Source organism: Limulus polyphemus, unplaced genomic scaffold (assembly GCF_000517525.1).
Source record: "Limulus polyphemus unplaced genomic scaffold, Limulus_polyphemus-2.1.2 Scaffold150, whole genome shotgun sequence".
In the NCBI taxonomy this organism is placed as follows: Eukaryota; Metazoa; Arthropoda; class Merostomata; order Xiphosura; family Limulidae; genus Limulus; species Limulus polyphemus.
In genome coordinates, this window is record NW_013665760.1 from 765,590 (window position 1) to 784,299 (window position 18,710).

General features: G+C 32.7%; 1 pseudogene; it reads left to right on the forward strand.

The window, feature by feature from the left end:
- Positions 1-18,710, forward strand: part of LOC106475831 — a 278,839-nt pseudogene that overhangs the window by 225,692 nt on the left and 34,437 nt on the right.

The following is an 18,710-nucleotide window of genomic DNA, read 5'->3' on the forward strand; positions in this document are numbered from 1 at the left end:
GAACTTACAAACAATATAAAGTCTTCTTTCTAGTCTGGAACTTCTTCGATATCTCATCGAGGGTTCACGATGAGCGAGTTAATTACGAGTTGATGTAGGTACGATTCACTTGGTAAGGAGCTAGCTAGCTCGGTAGTTCTCGCTGATCACACGGTGATTTACAGGTCGAGTTTCACAGATGACGTTAGGTAATGTTTTCATAAAAATATTAATGTCCGATGAGAATCAACTGAAGTTAAATAATTTGTAATGTTCGAAATTTATAAATATTCCTGGTCAAATATCTGAAGTTTTCCGATTGATAAGCATTATATCAATCAAAGTTATAGCTTCCGAAGTTTATAGCACACTGACTATAGCGAACTAATAATGGACACTCTCTTTTGGCGCGTCGCGTTGGTTATATTTATAGCCGTGTGGAGACATTCTAGAAATTTCAATCTTACGTAACAATACTGAGCTAACACAAATGTTTACGTACACACATATATTGTTGATTATTAGTCTCGAGACTCTTCTACAATTTTGGAGAACAGGCGGAAGTTTCACAATATATATTTAACAGTATACGCCATGTATGTTTCTAAATACAAATTGAATCTAAACAAACGTTGATATTCAAATAAATATATAATAACAAATTCGTTACATATGTAAAACAATTACAGACTGCAAAGAATGTTTACAAATTATCATTTTATGAAATAAGGCAAACTAAAGTGTTTTAAGAAGTCAGCATTACGTTACTTTTATTACAATAAAAAGAATACCATTAGTCTTATAAGTTCTCTTCTGTTTGTTATTTTTCATACAATTATAATTATTTAGAGAAAATTGTTCTGTTATGAAATAAACAGCTAACACATTAGTCTTAGATTACCTAACTAGATTTAATTACTCATACTATACAAATTAAGTAACTTTAATTGTTTAGTCATTTGCCAGTGTTTTTTAAGCCATGGAAGATCACACGTTTCCAACTTATGTTGACTGAGAAAAAAGGAAACATCTTATTTAGCGTATGTGTTACCACGAGAAAGATTTAGCTGAACAAAATATTTCGTCGACAGCTCACTTGGATTTTAACTACAAATGCCTTTAATGCCTTGAATTTTATGTTGATTGCATATTAATGCCAAATAAATAATAAGACAGATGACATTTCTTACGTTACTTTACAATATGTACAATATCCTATTTGATTCTTCCTTTCAGAGAACTTGCGATTTTTCCGGTGGTCGACACTCTCCGTGTTTGAAGAAATACTCTGCGAATTACGGTCAAAATAAAACAGGTTTATCTGCCCCTGTATCGGAGCAACCTTTCCAACCAAAACAAGTGAGAAGTTCTAAAAAAATCCAGATATTAACCAGTGATTCTGTTGTTTCAGCAGCAAGTCATAGTGCGTTTGGTCACGGTAATATTCCTCTCTCACAAGGACTGAGTTACCTACAGGTTATTAAAAGCTCAGATCATGATCAAATTCCGGTACTCCTAAATCCAGAAGACACGCAACTTCCTGAGACAGAGGAACCCAGAAGTCATCGGTCTCCTGAATCCCCACGAAACATTGATAATCAGTCGATAAAGCTCCCAAACGTGAGCAACATCGTGTCTTATAATTCTGAAAAATGCACGCATAGCCAATCATCTCTTTCTGCACAAAAAAGAAACGCAGAATTTACTGCTCTTCCAGAACACACCAGTGTTTGTTCTTCCTGTCTTCTTGAGGTTCTTGAATCCCATGAGCACTCTCCTGAATCTTCACCAGATGATACTAGTGCTTCTTCAGAGACTTTAGCAGACGGCAGTAGCTTAGCATCTGAAATTCAGCCACATGACGCTGGTACGTCTTCTGAAATTCTTCAATATGACAGTAAACTATCTTCAGAGTCAACATCAGACAGTATTAGCCTGTCTTCTGCGACCATTACGCACTGTAGTAGTCTGTCTTCTGAGTCTTTTGCCTACGCTAGTGGTCTTTCCTTTGAGACTCTGAAAGACAGCAGCAGCATGTCTTCAGAGATTCTAAAAAATGGTGGTACTCCATCTTCTGATACCCTAAAAAGTGGTAATAGTCTTTGCTCCCAAACCATAGAAAATGGTAGTAGCCTATCTTCTGATACTTTAGGACACAGTAACGACCTGCCTTTTGAATCTTCAGATATTATTTTAGTTGAAAACAAAAGTGAATATTCTGCGTCTGTGGAAGAAAGGCAAGATGTGTTCCAGGAATATCTGGAACACGAAGACGTCGGTCCTTCTACAATCAGCACACAAAAATGTTTTCCAGAAAATCCAGATCCTACTCTCATCGATCCTTCAGAGAGAACGATCTTACAAGCATTTCTCGTGCCATCTGAGGTATATGACTTTTATATATTTGTTTTGTACATTACAGTGTTTTGCAAAGCCCGAAGAATGACATTTTAAACGTTGCTCGATATGGAACACGTATAGCGCTGTTGGAAACACAAGTGAAATTATTAATTTATTGTAATTTTAATACTTTTTTTTTATCTCAGAAAAGTTAAATTTAGCACGGTTTCTGTTTCTTGTACTTCTATCAAATACTTTTATTTCAAAACAAATGAAGGATCTTTTCTGTGAGTATATGTGGAGGTATTGCCTATTTAAAATATATATATATCAAACAGGCAGAACGTCCTAAGGTTATCAGTGATTTTCTTGAGGTTTGCCTTGGTAGTTTGGGGTATTTTTCGAGATGTTTGCAGTTGTTTCACATTCGATGTGAAAACATTATTTTACTGTTAATTTTATCTATGTTACAACAATTGTATTTTATCTGTACAGTTAGTTTGGTGTTTTTTCTAAGTAGGCTACTATGCTTTATATTTTCAGGTTTCGTTTGTTTCATATAAAAGCATAGAGTATCCCGCTCTATTAGATTTGGTTTGCTTCAGAGAACACTTGTTGTTTCTTTTTTTTTAAGTGTCTTGTTTATCATTTTGTTAGACTTCTATGTTTTCAAAAACATGTTTAATTCTTTACTCATAATTTCGTCGTATTCTTCGCAAAACTCTCTGTAATTTGTAAGGCTAGTTTTAGAGTATTTTCATTGTGTCTTGTAGTTTTCATACTTTACTATACATACTGTGCTCTGTATTTTGTTCTTCTCGATAAAATCTCCTGTTTACTGTACTTTAAATGTAATTATGCTTTCCAGGAATTTTGATAAGTTTGTAATTTTACTTTGGTGTCTTAAACAACAAACTGCTTGTTTCAGTGATTTTTAGATTTCGTGGATTTTCTAGAAACTTGGCGATTTCTGGATGTCACTGTTGATGTTTTTTGAAAGAAAAACAAAAGACATTTGTATCGCCATAGTTTAGTGTATTTTCAAAGAAAATATCTGTCTTGTTTGTACTGAAACTATCTACGTCTTTGGTTTCAAAGTAGTTTTTACTTGGAACTGAGCAAGTATAATGTATGGGTCGGCTTGTCTTCTGAAAATGAGACTGCCTCTTTACTTTTTAATTTGGCTTGTTTTCTGGTCTTTTTTGTTAGGCTGATATGTTTTACGGAAAGTAATTGTAACCGTAGTTTGAAGTGTTTTTCAAGTAAAAGTGCTATCTAAATTATTGCTTGGTGTGTATTTCAATATTTAGATTGTATTCATCTTAAAGTATTAAGGTTGTTTCTGACAAAATTAATTAGACCTCTACTTTTTTTCACTCAGGTAACTGATATATTTGTAGATTTAATTTTTTCACTATTCTTATCGTTTCTGTGTTGTCAGTTTTGATATATTTTAGAAGAATCTGTATGTGGTCAGTTTGATGTTTTGCAGAAAGCTATTTTAGCGTAATATTAATTTGGTAAGGCGTTTATATAATTATTATTTGTTGGTTTGAAGTGTTTCTAATAATCTAACTGTGTATGCAGTTTTAGCTTGGTGTGATATGTGCTTTTATTTGCAGGCGCTTAGCTGAGTGTGTAGATAGTCATTGATAAGATTCAAAGAAAAATAACTGTGACAGTAATAGATGTGTGTATTCTTAGTTTGGTGATTTTTGGGGTATTGGCTAACTTTATAGTTGTAGTTTGGTGTATTTCTAAAAAACTAAAATTGGCTGTGACTCTCACCATTAACTTGACGTATCTTACAGATAACGGATTGTATCTGTAGGCCTAGTTTAGTGTAAAATGGATTGTTAGCTTGGAATAGTTTTTCTGTTAGTTTTTAGTAACTTGAATCTGATAATAGTTTGGGTGTGCACTTTTAGTTTGCTGTATTTTAGGTAATCTGTTAAATTGGTACCGTTGGTTGGTGTACTTCTTAGAACGTTTGATGCACTATTCGCTTAGGAGTGTTTTCCGGAATTTTTTTGTTTTTAGTTTAATGTGTTTTTCAGGAAACTGGCCGTGGCCCTGAAAGCTACAGTTCGATAGACGAACAACAGGATAACCAGCATCTTGTAGATAAGAAGATTTTTAATGACTTCGAGAATGGGTCTGATTCAGAAAGGGACTTCTGTTTAGATTTACAGAACACGTCATTATTGCACACACAAAGGTAAAACTTCCATATCTGATGGGATGTTTAAATATAAATTAACATATTTTAATTATTCAGAGCCTAGTTAAGGATGCAGTTCCACCAACACGACGACGAAAATTATTAGTTGCTGAACACTGTAATATATCTAGACACTCCTCACTGAACACTAACATACCTGGGCAATCCTTGCTTAACAATGTACCATGCCCGGTCACTCCTTTAATGACATTACTCAAATGCGTATTTATTATGATTTTTAAAATGCAAAATGGACAGAGAAATGAAGGAATGCCTCTCAGATAGGGATCCTGAACTGTGCAACCCCGAATAGCACTAATTTTGATCCCGGAATATTTGACTCTCGTGATAATCCAAAAATGTTTCAAAAATAACTCTTTTTCTAGTGAGTATTTGTTGTATAATCTGGAGTTTTTGTTGATTTTCTTTCTTTTTTTCTTTGACTTTTCTTAATATTTTAATTTCCATTGCGTATAAATGTATCTGAATATGTGTTTTGTATATTTATTTATGTTCTGTGTTCACTTTTATTGCTTTTCTATCTCATTTTGAAACTGTAACTTTTAGTTTTAAACTTTTTATTTTCCTACCATGTCATGCTTTCTTCTACACAACATTATACACCCTTCTTTTCATCGGATTGGTCAGTTTTTTTTACAGTCATGTCTACATATTTTCTATTCATTATAAATAGTATTAGCACACTTTCGGTTTTACCCTTTTTGCTTCTGAAAAGAAGCGTCAAATCTTCAAAAGTGCTTAAGGTTTCGGGTCGATTTCAGTAACTTTGAAATTTGTTTTGTGGTTCTGTGTGATATTTTGTTCATTACAGCTCTATCAGAGTCAATTAAACTGCTAGAAACAATAGTAATAAAGGGAAACAATAAACACACGTTCACATACTTCTTATATATTCACAAGAGACAGCAGTTTGGGCAATCTGAAACCTGTAGAAAAACCTTAAATAATTCAGTCCAAAGTGTTAAACGGTCTTGGTTAAATATTTTTCGTTTAATGATGAAATAAAAAATTATTTAATAAATATATTAGACCAATAATTTATCGTTAGTATATCAGAGATATGACTACTAGTTATGTTCGAAGCTTCATGCTGGTATGCATCATGTCAAGACCATTTTAGACCATACAGATGTATATGCATTAGAAATAATATCAAAGATTTGTTATAGAAATTATAGTACAACCATAAACTGAAACTTTTAGTAATGTTTTATAGAAATGTAATAATCTGGACATATATAAGAAGAGCTGCATATGTAGTACAGACAAATATAGCTAGGGCAAAGGCTGCTGAATGATACTAAAATATATTCTTACGAAAATAAAATATTAGCGAAATTGGGCTTCAGTTATGTGATTTAACGTCTGTGAGCAAACCTTCGTTTTGTGACAAGATCTGTTGTCAAAATTAAGAGTAGATGAGAACGCTTCAGTTTTCAATGTCTTACAAGTAAAATACGTTTCACAATCAAAAGAAGGTGCTTAGTTCTAATAAAGCAGAACTTTAAAAATATATAGTAGATTATTAAGGACTATACTCTTCTTCGTCACACAAAAGATAATTCACATACTAACAATAAACGTCCGAATTTAGCTTTCCAGAAATTTCTTAGCTCAAATCATATCAGTAATCATAACATCAACATCAGGTCACAAAAGTAGCTATTAATCAAAGTTAAACTTGGACACTGCTGTGTTTCTAGAGTAAATAGTACGTGCAAAATGCTTCGAAATAACTGGGAATTCTCACAGCAAAACATGGTAAATATGACATAAGCAATGACATGTAGATATTTGGAATTATATTCATGTATGGAATTCCAGACTTAATGTACGTACAACATAAGTGAAATTGGAATTTGCCTTCCAAATTTCTATAATGTTCTATCCCTGACCTCCACTTTCACCACTAAAAGAGTTAGAATAAGTGATCAGTTGAAACTGAATCAACATATATTCTTATATAACCAATAAAAAATAGTCACGGTATTATTGTAACGGTTTTTACTGTTAGGCATTTTTTTTCGGTAAAAAGAAGAATGTAAAGTTTAGGCCACTTAATGATAACAGAAACGTTTTATTTATTCAACTTCCCGTTCTGCAAGATCCAATCTCCAAGTTTTACGTAACTAAATATAGACCTAACAACGTGTCTAAACAGAAATTCCACTTATTTGCTATTCTCTCACCCGACAAAATGTATGGCGTATCTGTTATTATGTCGTCGAAATACAAACTTAATAATTATAGCACTGAATTAACGAAATGACTAATAGCAAGAGTGAAAAGACACGATGTAATTTACTTTTCGGCTCAGTTGTGATCAACATTCCTCTAACCTGGCCTAATTCGGGTTTTATGCTACTAAAACTGTTCCAGAACTTTGAAGAAAATTCCAGATGTTTAAGCATGAAATCGTTACGTGTCAAATCTTCCTTTGTCCAAACTGTGATATAAGCGTTGGAATTTAAAAAACATACATAAAAAACGCATCCTACAACAATATGGATCCGCAAATCTGACTAAACTGGTACGTATACGATACGCCAAATTCCTGGTATTATCATTCTTATAAAATTCGCATACAACTTTATGCTGCTTACGATGAAATCTCGTTCACAAAGTTAAAGCGCAACGAGTGGCTCAGCGGTAAGTCTAAAGCTTATAACGCTAAAAACCGGGTTTGGATACCCGTGGTGGTAGAGCACAGAAAGCCCATTGTGCTTAACTGCAAACGAATAAACATAAAGTTAAAAACTATTAAACGTTAGCATTGTCATCAGAAGACTTACATTAGCAAAAATATTTTAACTACACATTCAGTTATTTATAACAATTTATAATAGTTGTAGTGATGATGTTGTCTAAGGCGTTAAATGTATTATAAAAACATTGCCAACAAATTTATTGTCATTTGGAGAAAGTAATAGTTGTATTTAACTCATTTACTGCAACTTCCTATAAGAAGTAATCTAAGTTGTTATGCTTGATTTAATTTCCAAGTGACAAAAGTAACACATTTACAAAAATGAACTTTTTTTTAACTCCGCGGAAAAAATGAGCACAAACAAAAATTATACGCGTTTACGTTTTGATTATCTCTTATTATATTATTTCCCCCCATCTCCCAGTGGCGCAGCGGTATGTCTGCGGACTTACAACGCTAGAAACCAGGTTTCGATACCAGTGGTTGGAATAGCACAGATAACCCATTGTGTAGCTTTGTGCTTAACTGTACATCTTATAAATCACCAGTAACGATATATTTCTGGAAAGAACGATTGAAATATGGATTAATTGTTACAAATTAACTATTCAGTAGGATTTTTTCTACTGATAACTCTATGCGTTTTTAACCAGATAACTGTAATTAGGATCTTGTGTATCGCCTGATGTAGAATAGCGTGCGGTTTTATTTCGTCTAAAGTTTTGTGTTTAAGATTCTCAAAAACATATATTCTCAGACGTTTTTTAAAGTTACTTCTGAAATATTTTAAAATTCAAACTTTTTATTTGAATTTGATAACCTCGTCAGTGAATATTAAACGTGTATAGTGTACAAGACATTTCGGAAGACAGTATGTTAAAACTTGTACTTTATGCAAATTCCGTAAAGAAGAAATGTTTCAAAACACATTATCAGAAATTAGGTTTATTATAAAAAGTAGCGTGTAAAGATTTTATAAATCATAATAAAATATATTCATTTTTTTTTCTAAATTTACTTCAAAATTTCTTACAACGAAAATTAACATCTATAAAAGTATACTGTCTGTTTCAAAATTTCATTTAGTCCGTAAAAAAGTAAGCATTTGATATAATATATTTCTACGATGTTTAGTAATAAAAAAAAATTTTAAACATTAATACGAAAACGAGCCATATCTATATTATCAGAAACATTCACTTTGTAACTTAAGTAACTTAATAATAGTTCGGAAGTGAAAATAAACAACCTTGAATATCATACTGCATCAGTTTCAAAGCACGGTCAACAATATCACAACCTTCAACTACTACTGTTTCTAATTGTCAATAATTAACATCGTGGGAGCTGTATAAAACTACAAGCTTTTCTACTGTACAAAGTAAAAAAAAAAAAACGAATAATGTATCATGGGTTGAGCATGACATAGTAAATCCGGGAATTCGTGGTTCGCCACTCATTACCGTGAAAAAGTTGTCATCATTTTAAGGCCGTCGGTGTGCTATAAGAGTGACGGTCATATCCCGCTACTCGATTAGATAAAAACACCTCGAGAACTGGCGGCAGGTACTATTGAGCAGCTGCTTTTCTTCTAGGTTATCAGTTCAAAATTAGAGACTGCCATACGCAGATAGCCCTCTATATAGCTTAGCGCGAAATTCTGAAAGAAACAAAAATATCATTTTCAAAGTATTACACTTGTATGGTCAACTTTTTTATTCTTTTGTTTTATTTTCATTCTACTTAGCTTTTTAATTTTATTGGCCTCACATATTATTTCTAGGAAATTACTTTGAGGATCAGGTTAGAAACTGTAAAAAACAACAGAATTTTGTGAATAGTGTGAGTTTATCTTCCGTGTATAATCTTTCTTTTTTGTTTGCTTTTCTTTCATTTTATTTCATTCTAATTACGCTTGTTTTCCGCTTGCTTAGTACTGTCCTGAAATACATAAATATTTACTGTAGCTTTGAGTGTTCAGACTGATTACAGTCCTTTATTTGAAGCACAAATCGAACAGAAGAGCAGATCGATCAGTACTTAAATAAAAGCATAGTATAAATATCCTGAGAGTGTTATAATACTGAGGAACGTACTACGTTGTAGTTGGAATTGGATATAGCACAACAAAGTTAAGCAAGTAATTAAGCCTGAATTAAAAGAAATATGTTTGTTTTCTGTGATAAAAGTACTGAGGAACGGCTTTTATATCTAATTAAACTCAAATTTTGCGCTTTCCAAGTATCTAAATTGTGTTTTGTACGAATAATACATTTCACATTATTGAAGATTTCAGTGATACGCCTACTTTTGTCAATCCATGAAGTTATATCTAATATACTTACTATTTGTTAACTTCAAATGTAATAGACCGCTGTAACTGATTTGCATCAGATTATGAGTAAATAAGTCAGGACTTTCTAACTGAGATAATATCAATATGTTTAAATCATCAATGGTCTTAGAACTAATGTCATCAAAGACCTCAATTTCCTGTTAATACGTAAATATCTATTGTTCAAACAGCATCTCCCGCCAGAAATCACAGGTGGCGTTCTATAGCTCATTATTACTTAGTACTTTAAATCTTTCTCTGTGAATAAGGCCTAGCAAGGCCTTATGGTTATGGCTCTTGACTCGAAATTTGCGGGTCGCGAGTTTAAATTCCGTCATTGAAGATGCTCACATTTTGTGCTATAATGTAACGTTCCATCCCAGTATTTGTTGGTGAAAAGTAGCACAAGAGTTAGCGATGAGTGATGTTGACTAGCTACCTTCCCTCTAATTTATTACTTCGAAATTAGGGATGGGTAGCGCAGATAGCCCTCAAGTAAATTCGCGTGAAATTCTGAAAACAAACACAGTGTTGAATTTCATACGCCTTTAAAACTTTTTTATTCTATTAAGCAAGGATTTATGGTAAATTTATATTTCAATTATTCTATTTTTGTTTTTGTTGTCTTCTGGTGAGGTGTTTGGTCTTGACTTACCAAATACATAGAGATTCATATTGTTTTTGTAAGATTGAAAGAAATATTGGATTTTAATTAAAACTGTTTTTCTGTTACATTGTGTATGTTATGAACTCCACAAAATACTACTTAGGCGAATTTAAAAAAAAAATGTTTGTTTTCACCACATTATCATCATGCAATGTAAATAAGGTAAGTAAAACTTTGTCAGTCATTTCCGAATTCACAAACAAAACATCTGGATTAAAATCGGAAGATGCTGCTTACTGAATTTTAATACCTGCAAAAGTAGAATTGTTATTCGTAAAGTGTTGTTTACCATATTATTTAAAGTTTGTGTGTATGTATATATAGAAGGAAATATTCATTTCAATGACTTTATTTTGAAAACTGAAACTCTTAGTAAAATCAGTTATCTGTTTGTCATCCTTGCAGTAAAAATAAGTTAAAAACTCATACATTGAAATAAATTATTTGTTTGAAGTTAAGCACAAAGCTACACAATGGGATATCTGGGCTCTTCCCACCACGGGTATCGAAACCCAGATTCTACCGTTGTAAGTCCGCAGACATACCGCTGTGCTACTGGAGGGCTTGAAATAAATATTGAGCATTTAAATGTAGATCACGGCAGTAATCAGGAATAGATAATGTTTTATTAATTATACTTGTATTGAAGCAATACATTATTGAAATTATTAGGTACGGAAATAACACTCGAAGTAAACTAGTATTACTAGTAAACTAGAAATAACACTGAAAATTGGAGAGATAGTAAATTTTAATAGTTTCATAATAAAATAAAATTAATAACCTAAAATTCAAATTTTTTGGTAGGATGATTATTACTTACTGTTTAATTTATTGTAACTGTTTAAAACTTAATAGAAATTTGTTGTTTTTTCAAATGTAGAAGGACTCTGACTTTTCCCTATGCTTGTTGTTTTTCTGAAATGCAATAAAAAAATTAAAATTTCAAGCTTTTTTTTTTTCTCTCAACAGTGAGATTCCTAACAACCACCTGCAGTGTAATGGAAGACCACCTACTCTAAGCTTCCCACCAAACAACGTACAGCCAGCTCAGATCTTAAGCCCTCAAAATTCCGTGAAGAGCATCTCCTCACCTTCCCAGAGTTTTCCTCAAGCCGTTCCATTAAATGTACATGTACCTTGTAGCCGCCAGGTGTCTCTCACGAGCAGTGTTTTTAGTCACAATACTCTCAGCGCCCCGAACACTTTTAATGGTCAGAACTACATGCCCAGTCTAAGTAAGTCACCGTTAGAAGCAGCAGATCAGAAGGAACAGAAACCCAGTCAAATGCCAGAAAGTACAGTTGAGAAAACAAACATCGATCCTTCAGCTGAAAAATATTTTAATGGCAAGGTTAGAAACAATTGTACTGTAAGCCTAGAATTGCTATTAATGAAGAATACCATTTCAATAATTTGTATTATGAAGAGTAAACTTTTGTTTTTTAATACTTTACTCACTGGGAAACAGTTGTTCACTGAATATAGTTTCTGATCACAATAGCATATCACTGATTAGACCCACCAAAATCCTATTCACTTGATCAAATGGCATTTTCAGTTACTCAACTCAGTAAAATTCAGATATGCTCAACCTAAAAACACTCACATTCTATAAACACATACACTTAAGCAAATAACATTCACAAACTCTGATACATCTTAGATGCGCTCAATCTACTAAACCTAATAACACATTGAAACTATCAATATACGTGCTACAAAATAACCCATAACATCTACTAAACCAAGTAACGAAAATATAAATTGAAACGAGTATCACTCAGATAAACCCATCAAATTTTAACTTTTGACATCATCAGTGACTGTTATCATATAATATTTTCTTTATACACTCGATATTGCCAGCACACTGTAAAAAATAAAGCAAAAAAAAAAAACGAAAGAGGTTGGAGTTTAAGTAACTACAACATAAGTTCAAGTTTAAAACAGCGCCATCTCTGTGGACTAATAAAACAGAACATACATTTGTTGACTGATGTACAATTTTTGTGTTGAATTTTATACAATATTCATAAATATAACAATATTAGTTAATTAAAGCACTTCATGATATAAAAGTTAAACATGCGCAACAACAACATTTTAAAAATCACATCGGATGAAGAGCGATTCTTTCCACCATGTGCTATTCCTGAATGATTCAAACCGGAAGTCGTCATAAAAATGTGACTTCATGGCAAAACAATATATTTAAATAAAGAAAGTTTTCAACTTCATTTATGTTGTTAGAAATCACCAAAAACGTGTGTGTTAATGTCGCTACAGCAATTAAATGTGTTATAAATTACACAGATCTTTGGGGGTCAAACTATTCTTTATAAGTAATAGCAGTGAAATAAGTTTTGAGTGTTTCTATCTGAGTTTAATTTTGCTTTTCTGCTTTAGGTAAAAGTTGTAAACAAGTTTAGGAAAATATCGATTGTTGTTAAAAGAAATGTAATAGAAATCGAGCGCTTAAGTTTAAATTGGTAGATTTAAAAAATACATATGTTCAATCTTTACTCTTAAGACTTTATCAGTATGTTATTTCTTTGAAGATTAAATTTTTATTTATCTGTTTGTTTTCTCAACAAAAAATATACCTGATTTTATTTGTTATAGCTATGCTGGCTAATTGAACCTCAAGGTTGGATAAAAGAAAGAGAGAATTTCTCATTGTTTATCTTTTCCAAGTCCAATGGGTAAGATAATTGTTACGTGATTTCTTAATCAAAGAACATCAATATTTGAGAAGTAAAAACAAGAACTTCGATCGCGTAATTTAATTAATGAGCAATTCAGCGATAAATTAACTTACCTTTCATTGTTCACTGTTAGAATTATAATAGGAATAAAGTGTGTAACTGGTTAATGCTTTCCATTAGTTATTTTTATAATCTAAGTTCAAACAATTAAGATAAATTGTGTGTTTTTATTGAGTGCAAGTAGATATTATAAACAGAAACTGCTCGGAAAGCAGATATGTTTTATATGCTCAAAAAAGTAAGACAAATTGTGTCTTTTTATTGAGTGCAAGTAGATATTATAAACAGAAACTGCTCGGAAAGCAGATATGTTTTATATGCTCAAAAAAGTAAGACAAATTGTGTCTTTTTATTGAGTGTAAGTAGATATTATAAACAGAAACTGCTCGGAAGGTAGATATATTTTTGTATGCTCAAAGGAAGACAAATTGTGTATTAGCATTTACTCAAAGCTGTGTTATAATGAACGGCTATTTTACGGAGAATTTACAGATGTTTAATAAGATGAAAGAAATTTAATTGCAATTGTTTAATGAAATATATAAACGTATTAACATACATGCTTTTCTTTGGTATGTATAAAATATTTTATCATTCTTTAATATCTGCTTCGTAATAATTATTAATTTGATGTTATGGAATTCAAGCAATCTTAACTTCAACTCATTAATATAAAGATTTCTTTCGGAAATTACGAATTAGTAATTATGAGAGCAATTCATGAATTATTGTGTTCATATTATACAACCATAGTACATAGAACATTAAGATCTCTATCACTCCGTTCTTACTTATTTCTTTCGTAGAATGTTGTACAACATTTTACTGATTTATCAACTTCTTGTATGCAACATTACAATTAGATTAGTTCTAGGTATTTATTTAGTGTAATTCTTGTAAGGATATGTTGACATCTTTTCTAGGTTCCGACAAGTTTGCAAGTCTCTAGCAGATGATAAAAGGTTTGACTACATGATTTTGTTCTTTATCGCTTTGAACTGCATCACTCTTGCTATGGAAAGACCAAATATTCCTCCAAACAGCATAGAGAGAAGAATTCTAAGTGCTGCAAATTACGTTTTCACCGCTGTGTTTGCTTTAGAGATGTTTATCAAGGTAAGAGTAAAAGCAAGTAACAAATGAAACAACTTTATCTGGGTGACACATTTTATCCGGCATAACTTTTTTGTCGTTCAAACTCTACGTTATTAACTATGTTTTTAGTTACCTAATACGACATATGTTGAAACATGGCTGGACAATCAGCTAATAACGCCAATAAAACTAGTTATGACTGAAGAATTAGTGAAGAATAATTCATGCTAGAACATGAGTAAAAATGAGAAATGCTTATATTGTATCCTATAAACTAGAAAATAACTAAACTTGATTCCTGTGTATCATACAATATATTACCAAAAGTATTCGAAGAACTACATTTTGAGTAAGAAGTGTTGCATTTCGCAACTGGAACTCCATGCTAGTAACCACAACATGTACTTTGTTCCTAACATTTATCGTTAACCGTTGAAATATCGCGCCACTTTTCTTGCAATGTAACTTCAATGTAGCGTGAGGTCAGGTCTGTTCTTTAAGCGCCATTCCAAAATGTCTCTGAAAACTGGCCAAAACGGGTGATGGACATGGACGTTATTTACCTTAAACCACTACTTAACACAAAGTGTAGTAAGATATGGTGCATTATCATGCTTAAATAGTCAAGATCGTTATTCATATAAATCCATTAACGTAATCAATGCAACGCTCTCCAGAATGACACAGAGTAACATCAATTATGTTATACTTGTGTGTCAAGTCTAAACTTTGGTACTATCCTTTACTTTTCCGTTATTTATTATTGGGTTGATAAAGGTATCCAAACCAAACTATGAGTACCGGAACTTTTTGTACCATGTAGTTGTTTTCATTGTCCTTTACATCCAATTTCGATGTCCAAGGCACTTCAAGAGTTGACTTACAACATCAATAAATACCTGATGAAGTGTAGCCAATCATGAAATCCAGAAGTGTAGAGCTTTATTCACGCTGTTCTGGTTTCTCACTAATGTCGTATGCAATAAACTGAATGAAAGATATAATGTTTTGCTTCATAACACGTTTCAAAGTTTTAATAGACCCATGAGTGTTTAATTTTGGATAGCTGACCAATATCCCGCAATTTTATGGCCAGTGGTCTTCAATTTTTTTAACATATTCCTCATTGTGAGTTTTGGTGAGATTAGTCAACAGAAGTATCACGACCACTAGCACCACATGTAATAACCAGATACTTTGCAAGTTTTGTGAGCCTTTACAGGTAGCATCTGGACTCCAAGTGCCTAGCTATTGGTACTAATGTATAGCAATACATAGCACTGCAACTAGGACAGAGGTTCCCAGACTGAGAACCACAGGAAAGCGTCAGGGTGCTATAGTAGATACACAAAATAGATTCATTGGGTGGGGGCCTTAATCAGCGTATGAAATGTTCTTGTTTGGGGGGAGGGGGCTTTGTGCTGAAAATGTTTGGGAATCCATACACTAGGTAGTGTAGTGGAGATAGGCCCATTAATAGCTTGTGGTGTGATAAACAATTACTTTTGTTAATATAGTGCATAACATGAAAAAAAAAACACACTAAAATATGAATTATTAAACGTTTACTAAACACATTTACGACTGAAGGGGTAGTTAAAAAGTGTATATAAGAAAAAGCGAAATAGAACCAAAAATGATAGGTAATAAATATTTCAAAAGTTGAAACAGGATTGAGAGATTAGTAAATAAATGTCTTAAATAACGGAGAGGAATGTACGATTAATTAGTGAGTAGAATATTGAATGAGTACAGGAGAGTGTCTACGGAAAATATGTAAAAATGTTCAATGTAAGATTGATTTCAAACCCCTTCACAGTGGCTTGCTCGAAAGGAAATTGTGGTGTTAAGACAATAGTGAATATTCATCAGACTAAGCTCCACTGACGTGAAGGAATTAGTTCCAAAGGCAACACATGGTCTTAAACACTGTTCTTTTAAAGTACAATAAACCTCCGTGTAATTTGTAATTCTTAACCCATCATTTGCACCAAGGGCATCACAAAGTCTAAAACGAATCATAAAATGCAGTGAACCTCTACGTAATTCTTAACCCATCAGTTGCACTACCATTCCATGTTAGGACCATTTTGGAGCTAATCACTAAATAAAAATGATCAGATCCTCATTATGCAGAACTTGTAGGTAAAGTATATTAACAAGTAGTTTAAATATCCATCAAGTAGTTACTGAAGAATTTTGATATATGTACATAAGGATTAATAATCAAACATTTTCCGATTACTGAGTATTCTGTCCCCTAACATTTGGTTTAATTATTAAAAAGCTTGAATATAATTGTTTTTCGAAAACTTTCCAATGTGGTAGACGTGTAAGAATAACAATGAAGTGTTAAAAATTATTGTAAATACTGAAAAACGTTTATTCACTTTAGTGGTTTCTAAAGGACTCTGGTACAGTTGGTAAACATATGGAAGTAATAAAAATAGTAGAATTTGATGTAATTATTGAAAACTTCCCTTTCAGATAATCGTTAAGGGACTCTGTTATAGTTAGCATGTGAGAATAATAAGAATAGTAGAATTTGATGTAATTATTGAAAACTTCCCTTTCAGGTAATCGTTAAAGGATTATGTTATAGTTAGCATGTGAGAATAATAAAAAGAGTAGAATTTGATGTAATTATTGAAACTTCCCTTTCAGGTATTCGTTAAGGGATTCTGTTAGCATGTGAGAATAATAAAAAGAGTAGAATTCGATGTAATTATTGAAAACTTCCCTTTCAGGTAATCGTTAAGGGACTCTGTTATAGTTAGCATGTGAGAATAATAAAAATAGTAGAGTTTGATGTAATTATTGAAAACTTCCCTTTCAGGTAATCGTTAAAGGATTCTGTTATAGTTAGCATGTGAGAATAATAAAAAGAGTAGAATTTGATGTAATTATTGAAAACTTCCCTTTCTGGTAATCGTTAAAGGATTCTGTTATAGTTAGCATGTGAGAATAATAAAGAGAGTAGAATTTGATGTAAATACTGAAAAAATTCTTCTTGTTGTGGATGATAAGGGATTCGGGTATATTTAACACGTGTATGAATAATATAATAGTAGGATTTGATGTGACCGTATGTAGCCTAAGATTAACGTGCCGAACAATGAATCTGAGGGTTTATGATTCGCAGGCCATTATGCAAAATGGAGAACGCACTTTGAGGGGGGTGCACTATAACAGTGTCAGTCAAATTTCACTGCTTGATTAGAGCAGCTCAAGAGTTGACGGTGGGGGTAGATAACTGGCTGTCTTCCCTCTAGTCTATCAATTCAGAATTAGGGATGACTAGCGCAGATTTTCTTGCATAGTTTTGTGCGAATTTTCGAAAAACAAAGGAAAAAACAATATACCAAAGCCAAGTATTTAATCTAATTTCTAAAATAATAGATATTTATTTAATTGTTAAGGAACACTTGTGTAGTTAGCATGTTAGGATATTAAAATATTATGTGTGGCCCCGTGGTTATTGCGATCCATTCGCAAGCTGCGGGTCGTAGGATCGAAAGCTATTGCCGAACATGCTTGGCCTCTCACTCGTGGAGCATTATATTACAACAATTAATTTCACTATTCATTGCCCTCCCCCCAGTGGCACAGCGGAATGTCTGCGGAATTACAACGCTAGAAACCGGGTTTCGATACTCGTGGTCGGCAGAGCACTAATAGCCCATTTTGTAGCTTTGTGCTTAGTTACAAATAAACAAACACTATTCGTTGGTAAAGAGTAGCTCAAGAGTTGGTGTTGAATGGCTGCATTTCTTTTGGTCTATCAAAATTAAGAATGGTTAGCGTATATCCCTGGAGTAGCTTTGCGCAAAATTCATCAAAGGAACAAACGAATTGTGTAATTACAAAACACGTCTTCCCTTTCAGGTGGTTGCTCAGGAGCTCTGGTATAGTTACAATCTAGAAATAATAAAGTATTATGATCTGTTGGAATTAATCAAAAATGTTTTCCCTGTCAGGTGGTTGCTAAGGGACTCTGGTATGGTAAACACGCCTATTTTAAGAATGGATGGAATATTATGGATGGAATTCTAGTGAGTATCTCGATTGTTGACTTCATGCTGTCTTTCATTGCGCATGGCAGCCCTCGTATCTTCGCTATTTTGCGGGTCTTTCGGTTACTTCGTTCATTGCGACCACTCAGGTAAGATATTTCGCCGGTTATTTGTTATACTCTAAATATCTTAATTTCATTTGTTGAGTGTTAAACATAACTAACGTTGAATAATTTTGATACTAAAGTATAGAAACTTAACGCTTTTCATATGAATGAATTATTTCGTTTCTCAGTCAATAATTATTCGAACTTGTTTTTAAAATGGCAAAGAAATATTTGAAATAAAACTGAATTCTTTCTGCCAGTAGTTTGTTTGTTGATAACTATGTTCGACGGGATTTAGATGTGTGTTCTAGTAGACGAAACGTTTCGATTTACTTTCGACCACCTTCATCAAGATTACCCAAATAGACCTTTATTTTACATGTCGTATAGGGCCCGACTCGCAATCTGAGGGTCGCGGGTTCGAATCTCCGTCCCACCAAACATGCTCGCTCTTTCA